The sequence below is a fragment of the Ostrinia furnacalis genome, unplaced genomic scaffold (assembly GCF_004193835.3).
Source record: "Ostrinia furnacalis isolate ACB-3 unplaced genomic scaffold, ASM419383v2 OfSCF2163, whole genome shotgun sequence".
Taxonomy (NCBI): domain Eukaryota; kingdom Metazoa; phylum Arthropoda; class Insecta; order Lepidoptera; family Crambidae; genus Ostrinia; species Ostrinia furnacalis.
The window spans coordinates 77046-86650 of record NW_021132402.1 but is presented as its reverse complement, the minus strand read 5'-3'; the positions used below and the strand labels follow the sequence as shown (position 1 = coordinate 86650).

The window sequence follows — 9605 nt, the reverse complement described above, 5'->3', positions numbered from 1 at the left end:
CAATCCATGACTTTTGGTATAAATACTCATATTAGTCACATTAATAATGGTCCCTGGCGATATGATCAGACATTGATTAGCTGAAGGTGGCTGTTGTCATTCGATTAGGTCCAATTATCTAGAATCAGTCCTTCTACTTCTGCTTCTTGCCACGGTAATAATATCATACAGTATTGTAACTTCATTTATACAGACGAAACGAGAACTTTCTTTCGAAATTCAAATCTCGGTATGCGCTCGGTATGCAAAAGTCAGGGGTGTCGCGAATGTGCCGAATAGACGTCTGTGGCCAAGTGTTGAAAATGACAACACTGATTGAATTTGACTGACCGTCATTTACGGTCAAATTGGTCAAAAACTAGTCAAATTGTCATTTTCAGTCAGTTTGATTTGAAATGAAAATTATATTGTATTAAACCAGCTTTTGCCCACGACTTCGCCCGCCCGAAATTAACGTAACAGATCATTATGATTATTAAAGTTTCAAAATTATTTAAGTAGTTTTTACTAATTAAATCTACTAATCACAAAACAACACACATTTGTAACCTATTCCATTCACAAAGTATTTTGTTTGTCTAACTAAATAAAAAAATACAATCACAAAACTATACATTATAGAAATTCTAAGTAGGCAGATGTAATTAAACTGGGTACTGTAGGTGGGCAGCCCTATCGCATGTTGTCATACTGTGACGTACCGCGCGAGCGCGACTGTTGACATTTATTTCAAAAATATGGCCGAGTTGGAATACTGTATAGATAGTATTACCGTGTTCTTGCGCTATTGTTACAAAGTAATTGGCATTTAATTTTTTTACCAATTCACATATTCCTGTCTATGATTTGTGAGTGCACCAAAACCCTTATTCTCGTTGCATCAGAGTGCATATAGACAGTATCACGAGAATGGAGTCAGGTCCTAAGAGCCGAGTTCAGCGCGCATGCTCGTAAACCGGAGGACAAGAAATCCGTGCGCCCGCGCAGCGAGGCGATAAAAACAACGCCACTCACCGTGCCAGCCGAGAAATGCACTCAAAATTACAAATGCTATTTTGATTAAAATGTATGGCTTTTCAATACGTAGTTTATGTGTTTTTATTAAAACTTCTGCATGTTAATTTCAGGAAGATTTTTAAAATGGGTGCATTTTTATTATGTTTTCACCTTTAATCAAGTTTGCATTTAACAAGTGTCATTTTTTATACACTCAACATCAAATAAACCGCACCTTCCGCGACGTGAACTTTAAAGATTTTCTTCTGACACAATCATGGTACCCCAACAATATTGGTGTTATTTGAGAGCCCAATAAATATCCTTCAAGAAAAATACATTTCATTTCTAAATAAATGATTAACATATACCATAAATGTGACTTAAAAATAGACCTCACTTTGGACTCACCTCTGGGATCAATTAGACCAATTTTTATGGTTATAAAACCAAATAAAGATCTCACGTGTCCTCTTTAACAGATGGATAGCGATTAATCCCAACTTAACAGTTTTATAGTCATAAAAAATGGCTATAGCGTAACTACCTATTTTTAGAAGAAGTGACTCTGGATCCTTGTAAAGACACATTTTTGGGGTAAAAACCTTTCCTTTAACACTAGAAAGGCCGCCGTCCCATTTTTGTCCCACTCGCGAGTTTGATTGTCTCTAACTTTTTTATTTTTCAACGAAAGTCCATGAAACTTTTTGACTTTTCCTGATTTATTGAATTTTATCATTTTTTAATGTTTTTGGTAATATAACATTATTAGAAAATTTTTAAAAATCGGTTTTACCTAGAAGCGCCACTGGGTCATTTTTGTCCCACCCTCCTTGTTTCGAGGAGATACGAGTATGGAGAGGTGAGGAACGTTTAGGTGACTCGTCACAATGCAGAAATGTAAATTTATTGTACTAGTTTTTGCCTGTGACTTCACCTAGTGAGAAATTAAGTTTATCATAGAAAGACCTAATTTCTTGACACTTATCGTTGTTATTCGACCAAACAACTGAATATTATTGTAAATTATAGACTATATTATGTTATTCTGAAGTATTAACAATAAAACTGAAAAGTTTTATTAAGATCGGCTTAGTATTTTTTGCGTAAAAGAGTGAAAAAACATCAATCGATCTAACCATGAATCCACACTAACTTAGTTCGAGTTCAAGGCTTATATCCACCCATTCATCCTTCCTATCCGTTCATCGGTTCATCCATCCTTCAATTCATCAATCTTTATTAACTTTTACATTTATAATATTAGTAGGAAGGTGACTTCTAGACATGGGCCAGTTCATACATTGTATGATTTGATAAGTTTTTAAAATGTGTGACTTATATATTTTTTTAAATTAAATGTCCATACTTTTCATTGTAACTGGTAAAAAACTTCACTGTGTGTGTGCGGATAACAGAAAAATAACCATACCTATAGAAATTCCTAAACACATAGTACACCAGAGAGACAAAAAAACCATACAAAAAAACTTTGTGCAAAATGTGCACTTTTATTTGTAAGATATTTATTATTCCTTCAAAAATAGTAATGAATAGTTAAAGTAGTAATTTCATAATTTTAATACAGTATAACACCATGTAATATGTGACAATTTTTATATGAAACCAAAAATATCTGTCTTTCAATCATTCAAAATTAAAGTTGAATACATTTATATTTTTAAAGAAATAAGTACATATTGATTTAACTATATAGATAAACCATTTTTTAAGGATACTACAAATAGTTTTAACCATAATGTTCATGCCTGAAACTAAAAAATGTTACAAAATATATGCTGGGACAAAATTGACCCAGCGGCGCTTTTAGGGGGGTCGTAATCTTCGGCACTTCTAGTGTTAATGAAATGAAGTTTAGAACTAGGCTTTCAAATGGTACCAATGTTGGTGGGAAGTGGGGATGCATACGTTTGATAAGTGCTTGTCGCGGGAGGTGCGATTTATTTGATGCCGAGTGTAGTTACTTTCGTGAAGCCTCAATGTAACCTTGTTGGTGATCAAATAAATAAATAAATAGTACTACATCACATGAATGTACCTATACATTGCCTATGATAGGCAACTGTAGTTTTTCGTGGCTAAAAAATTTAATCACTTTTTTAAATCTGTTACACTTCATTATAAATATTAGTGTTGGCGAAGTAAAAGATCAGCTCTACATACTTGTTTATTGTGTACCTATTTGATAATATAACCACCGCAACTTTCTATGTATTTCTCATCGTGAATTCCTAAACATCTAAATACCAGGATTATCCTCCGTTACATTATTACAACAGCATGTCTAATATTGTTGTACCTTCTTAACCATTAGGCAAAATGGCCGTCCATTTTACTATAACAATGTTCTGTCGCGCTTTACATTGTTACTCATGTTCAACCGTAGTTCGAGCTTGTACAAATGCAGCAGAAGTTTTAAGAAACATGTTTCCTATGCGTAAGGACATAAGGGTTAGAAGCTATGAGAAGTGTGACTGTAACTGGAACAGACAAATGAGCGATGTTGCGGCGCCTGCGCATCTCAGGTGGCCAGGGTTGGCATCAAGCGATAGACAATAAACATTTTTTTTTTAATAAAACAAACACTGAAAGTAAGTTTTCTTTTAGCTCCCAGATACAGCTTTCTTACGTCTATGGATAATAAATGAAAAAAAAAATACATGTTATACTTGCAAAAATAATTATCACTGATTCACGTAAAATAATAGCAATTTGTGTTTCTTCAAACAGTCTTACATATGTACTCGTATGTCTGTCTGTGTGCCCTTACAGGTACACGATTAACAAAAAAATGACTTTGATTTTAATTGGCAAACAGATTGTTGAAATAGGCAATATCTGAAAATGGTCAAAAGAACTATTGGCAATGCTTGATGGCCGATGAAGGTAATAATTAAAAAGTTGAATAAATTGAAAATTGATATTTAGACTATTTTTAATTGAGCTAGGAAAAATTTACAATTGAAAAGAAAAATTACGACAAATACTAATTTGATTGAAACCAATAATTAATATAGTCAGGAATTCAGGAGGTTTTCCTTGTAGGATTTTTCATAAGATAATTTTACTTATTGTTACTTGCAGTCTGCGTTAGATACACCTTGAGACGCATTGTTTCTCCCCCGCAGTCCTGCACTGACAGATATTAATAGAATTGGCGTATAATTGATACGTCTGCGCGCTGCGTTCGACGGCCACTACTCACGATAGACATCGGCGCTTTGAGGCCGCTCTAATTCATTTGCTTAATTAAGTTAATGCGCGGCGCACGCGCACGGCCGCTCACGACCGCGGGGCTCCGGCGATGGCTGCTGACTTTAAGAAAATCCCTATATCTGGACAGTACTGGACACCCACCCCCAGGAGAGCTAACAAATTAAGCAAAAGCATCATAAAATATAAACATTATCCCACAGCCAAAGCCTGAATTGAAACACCCTGGGGGTCAGGCACATTGAACAAGCAAAGTGCCAAATAAACACAATATTTTTATAGGAAGACAGATAAGTAAATACGAGTATTTGTATTTGCATTGCATGCCATGGCAGCCTTTAATTAAGACAACACTTAGTTCTAAGCACTTTTAGTTATAGTAATTCCATGTATGCGTGTTTGTCTTGTTGGTTGTCCTTAAATAAAATAAATAAAACCCGAGTTATGAACCCGAGACCTCTTGAATCTATTACAGATCAACTCTCTAACCACAAGATTACGGAAGGACAAGAAAAACGAAGGACTTGTACTGGTATAAGTTCGTTGGAAATGAAAATGACTTCAAATATACTGCAGTAGGTACCTACTCTTAAACGGATAATGTTGAACGGAGTCTGTACATCAACAATAGCCGTAAGAGTCCCAGGTTGCTTTCAAAGTTAGTAGTAAAGGCCGAAATGAATCGTCCAATCTAGAAAAGAGTCCGCAATAAATCTCCTCCGGCCCGCGCTTGATTTCTCCGAAGAGGAATGATATAATTACATGATTGCGCGCGCGCAACCTCCAGCTTTCTCGAACAATTCGCCGTACGAGCTCTGAGGTAGAGTTTGAAGTTAGGGATCCTAAATTAAATGCTTCTGTAGCTTCAACAATCTATACTATCTATCTATGTATACTAATATTATAAATGCGAAAGTAACTCTGTCTGTCTGTCTTGCTTTCACAACTAAACCACTGAACCGATTTTGATGAAATTGAAATAGAGATAGTTTGGGTCCCGAGAAAGGACATAGGATAGTTTTTATCCCGGTTTTTGAAACAGGGACGCGTGCGATAAAGTTTTTCTGTGACAGACAAAATTCAACGCGGGCGAAGCCGCGGGCGGAAAGCTAGTGTAGAATAAATCAGTTTATAGTTGTAGAATTTTTTCTTTAAATTTACCTTCCACACAAAATGGCAACTATGCACTTCGACAAGGATTACTTACACAATGTACTAACTCTTTAGAAAACTACATATTAACTTCGGTTTATTATACCCCGCGTGAGCAGGGGGTCAAAAATTGAGTTAGACTCATTTGAGTGTTCCCCTCCACGGAAATCTTTAGTAAAAGGCGAAAGATTTATGCGTGTTGAAGGGAAACCAGAGTGACAATTAGAACGGTGGCCAAACGTCTTAAAGACGGGAAAAAATCAAATGATACCGCGAGTCAACTCGGCACAGCTCCATCTAGCGGTACCGATGAGACTGTTTTACCTTAGTGGTGTTACGTGTCATCACAGAAATACTTTTTGTTGGTATATCATGTCAAAAACGTACTATAGTGACCGCTAAACCTATACAAGATCTATTACAGCTAGTAACACGATATTAATAACAATAGAATTGCGATCAGTGATGTCCTCTGCTCTAATAGAAATTGAATATAAATAAAAGTAACACGCATTTCGGCAATCTTTTGAAAGATGTGCTATTACTCAAAGGCGTGACACACAACAATTTAGTTGCGCAAGCAAATCGCTGCAATTCGGATAGCGATCTATCACGAGCCGAGTATCGCCTTAGAGAGCGATTACCGAAAAAAGTGGCGAAATTAGGTGTTTGGACGTAGCGTGTAATCGCAGGTAAACAGCGTTTACACTTGCTTCTTTAGATTGATAGCCTATTTCATACATAGTATTTAATAATAATTATATTTACAGTGTTTATAACAATAAATAATTTTATCATAGCGTCAGTCATTCATACAGGGTGGCCAAAACAGTGAGGTCTAAAAGAAAAATTTAGATTCCTTACCTCAAGGTGTACCTAAATCACCCCCATGTATATTATACGATTGTGCTTAGTTTAGGAGATAGAGTTAATTTTGTGATATTTTAAAATTTTATGACCTAGTAGGCTTTAAACATTTTTATCTTTTTTTTGGGTTGACTTTTTTCAGATTTCTTTTTTTCGACAGATTTCTTATGAATTGCAGATGTTTGAAAAAAATAATCACCTTCCTATCTTTGATTCAAGATACAAAAGTTTTGCTAGAAACATTAAAATCACGCTTTTATCAGAACGCTATCAAATTTTCAACTTAAAAGTTTAAGTAAAAAAAAGTACTTCCATAGGTCCAAAACTATTTAAAAAACTGCGCCGTTTCCTGAACTTTCATAATAATACAAAAAAACATGTACTTAATAGGCCACTATTTCCTGTAATCGGTCCACTAAAGTGGTAAGTCGGAGATTTCGTTACATGTTTTTGACTTTCTTAGAGTGAATTAATATTGGGAATCCTCTAAGTTTACATTACGTAGAACAGATTTAAAGCAGTAACTGGACAGAACATGTTTTTATTCTCAACGAGGAAGCTCTTGCNCCTCCTTCTTCTTCTCACTGTAGTAGGTATTTCAAGGGTAATAGTAAAATGTAACAACTGCCTCTGTCTTCAAGTGGTAAGAGGTAAGCTTCAGAGGTCCCGGGTTTGATTCCCAGTGGAGGTGAAATTTTCTGCTCGGTTTGGTTGGTGGTAGGGTTTGATCTAAGTCTGCCTGGCTAGCAACTCTATTTTCCTAAGTCTGTCACTATAACAATAATGTTAAAAGCATTACTGTATTCCGGCATTTGGAGGTAGGAAGCCATAGTTCCTCTGTAGTTGAAGTTCCCTTCCACCTTCAGCCTAATCATCAGTTTCCACCAGGTGTGATGAAGGGCAAGAGCTTCCTCGTTGAGAATAAAAACATGTTCTGTCCAGTTACTGCTTTAAATCTGTTCTACGTAATGTAAACTTAGAGGATTCCCAATATTAATTCACTCTAAGAAAGTCAAAAACATGTAACGAAATCTCCGACTTACCACTTTAGTGGACCGATTACAGGAAATAGTGGCCTATTAAGTACATGTTTTTTTGTATTATTATGAAAGTTCAGGAAACGGCGCAGTTTTTTAAATAGTTTTGGACCTATGGAAGTACTTTTTTTTACTTAAACTTTTAAGTTGAAAATTTGATAGCGTTCTGATAAAAGCGTGATTTTAATGTTTCTAGCAAAACTTTTGTATCTTGAATCAAAGATAGGAAGGTGCTTATTTTTTTCAAACATCTGCAATTCATAAGAAATCTGTCGAAAAAAAGAAATCTGAAAAAAGTCAACCCAAAAAAAAGATAAAAATGTTTAAAGCCTACTAGGTCATAAAATTTTAAAATATCACAAAATTAACTCTATCTCCTAAACTAAGCACAATCGTATAATATACATGGGGGTGATTTAGGTACACCTTGAGGTAAGGAATCTAAATTTTTCTTTTAGACCTCACTGTTTTGGCCACCCTGTATATGTAGAGCTAGCATAAAATCCAAGTGTTGATAAGTAGAGCTATGAAACATAGAAGAATCACATTTTTAAAGATTATATTATTCTTGGAAATCTAAATAGTAAAATCATAAGTTTTATCAATTGCAGACAATTATACAGTTTTCAGTTACCTAATATTTTGTAAGATGCATTTAATTTTAATGTTTGTATACAAGAATTTGTGTTTTTGTTGTTATATGTACTTACTCTTAAATTAATTAATTTTTCTTGTACTGTACAGGCTTTTGAATCATCCCAGGACAAAGAGTAACCGATCCGTTAATTAGAAGCGTAATCAGCGCTGGCACGGCTCATACTATCTCCGTATTAATATCTCGGATTGTCAGGCAACAAATTCGAAAATCCTGTCCGAGTATCGCGCTGATCGCCGTATCTCTAACGAGCATCGCCTGATCGATGGCCGCGGTAGTGCTGCTGGGATTTATCGTCGATGATGTTTGTATCATCCTCATTTTAGAGCTTATAGAGATGTTTACAGAATGTAGGCACCTTATATACAGGGTGTCCCAAAAAGTAGTGTCAAGCCGAAGCCCAGAGGTAGAGCAACACTAGGGCTATCTAAATCACCCCCATGTATGTTCCGCGATTTTTGATAGTTTTCGAGTTACGATTGTTTTAAATTTCTGTGATTAGGCACTTTTTTGGTCACAGTGACGCGGATAGGTAAGTTACATGCTTGATTTTTTTTTATTATTAGATGAATAGCAGGCCTAGCTGATTTAGAAGTATTTACATATAGAACACGTATGTAAACTAAAAATCCAGTATGTTGTAAAAAAAAATAACTCGAAAACTATCAAAAGTCTCGGTGATTCGGGTACCCCTAGTGATGCTCTACCTCTGGGCTTCGGCTTGACACTACTTTTTGGGACACCCTGTATTTTTATTTTATTTTATTCAAGTCTAATAAAAAAAACATAAAATAAAATATTAGAAGATAATATGCTTATTAACAGTTTTATTCAATCTGTATAACTTTTCTATCAGTAGGTAATCCATGTAACAAGTAGTTCTCATTGCGCCGCTAGATGGAGCTGTGCTGAGTTGACTCGCGGTATCATTTGATTTTTTCCCGTCTTTAAGACGTTTGGCCACCGTTTTATTTGTCACTCTGGTTTCCCTTCAACACGCATAAATCTTTCGCCTTTTACTAAAGATTTCCGTGGAGGGGAACACTCAAATGAGTCTAACTCAATTTTTGACGCTCTGCTCACGCGGGGCACATTAACAGAATTATAAGTAAGCAGTTTTAAGAGTTGATGCTTAGAAACTATCGATAAGTAGATAGTGCCGGTGTCTCCTCCCTACTGATGGATGGCAGCGCGGGCGCACTCAAAACACTTAATTGACAGCTTCGATTAGACGCAGGATTTTGGGAATATTAAACGTGTACCGTTTATCGAGCCTCTCCGATCTAATTAATGGGCCGAGCTTCCAAGTGCTTGCGTCGGTAGTTGTAATTCCAGGCCACATTGTTAAGTAATTAAATATGTTAATCGTCATCTTTGGAATGAAAATTAAACACATATTTACTCGTATACACTAATGTATTTTTTTTCTCGTATACAAGTTAACTGGTAATAAACAAGGGTGTTAATAATTTTCTAACGATTCGCGTAGGTAGAGTATACGGAATTATTACACACAAAAATGATTATGAAAACGATCTAATATGTTTTTAGAATAAGCCAATAGAGTACAAATATTCAAATATCGCACTAAACTTTTCATATTCAAATCGCCCTAGTTCAGTATAATAAATGTTTGCTTAACAAAACAAAAGCTTTAACCCAAC

General features: G+C 35.4%; 2 non-coding genes across 2 annotated transcripts; one reads left to right on the top strand and one right to left on the bottom strand.

Moving 5' to 3' along the window:
- Positions 1-5486: 5486 nt before the first annotated feature.
- Positions 5487-5601, bottom strand: LOC114354827 (U5 spliceosomal RNA). Its single transcript, XR_003656058.1, has one exon. It is a non-coding gene; the product is annotated as a U5 spliceosomal RNA (small nuclear RNA).
- A 3315-nt stretch (positions 5602-8916) lies between these two features.
- On the top strand, positions 8917-9031 carry LOC114354828 (U5 spliceosomal RNA). Its single transcript, XR_003656059.1, has one exon. It is a non-coding gene; the product is annotated as a U5 spliceosomal RNA (small nuclear RNA).
- Positions 9032-9605: the final 574 nt, after the last annotated feature.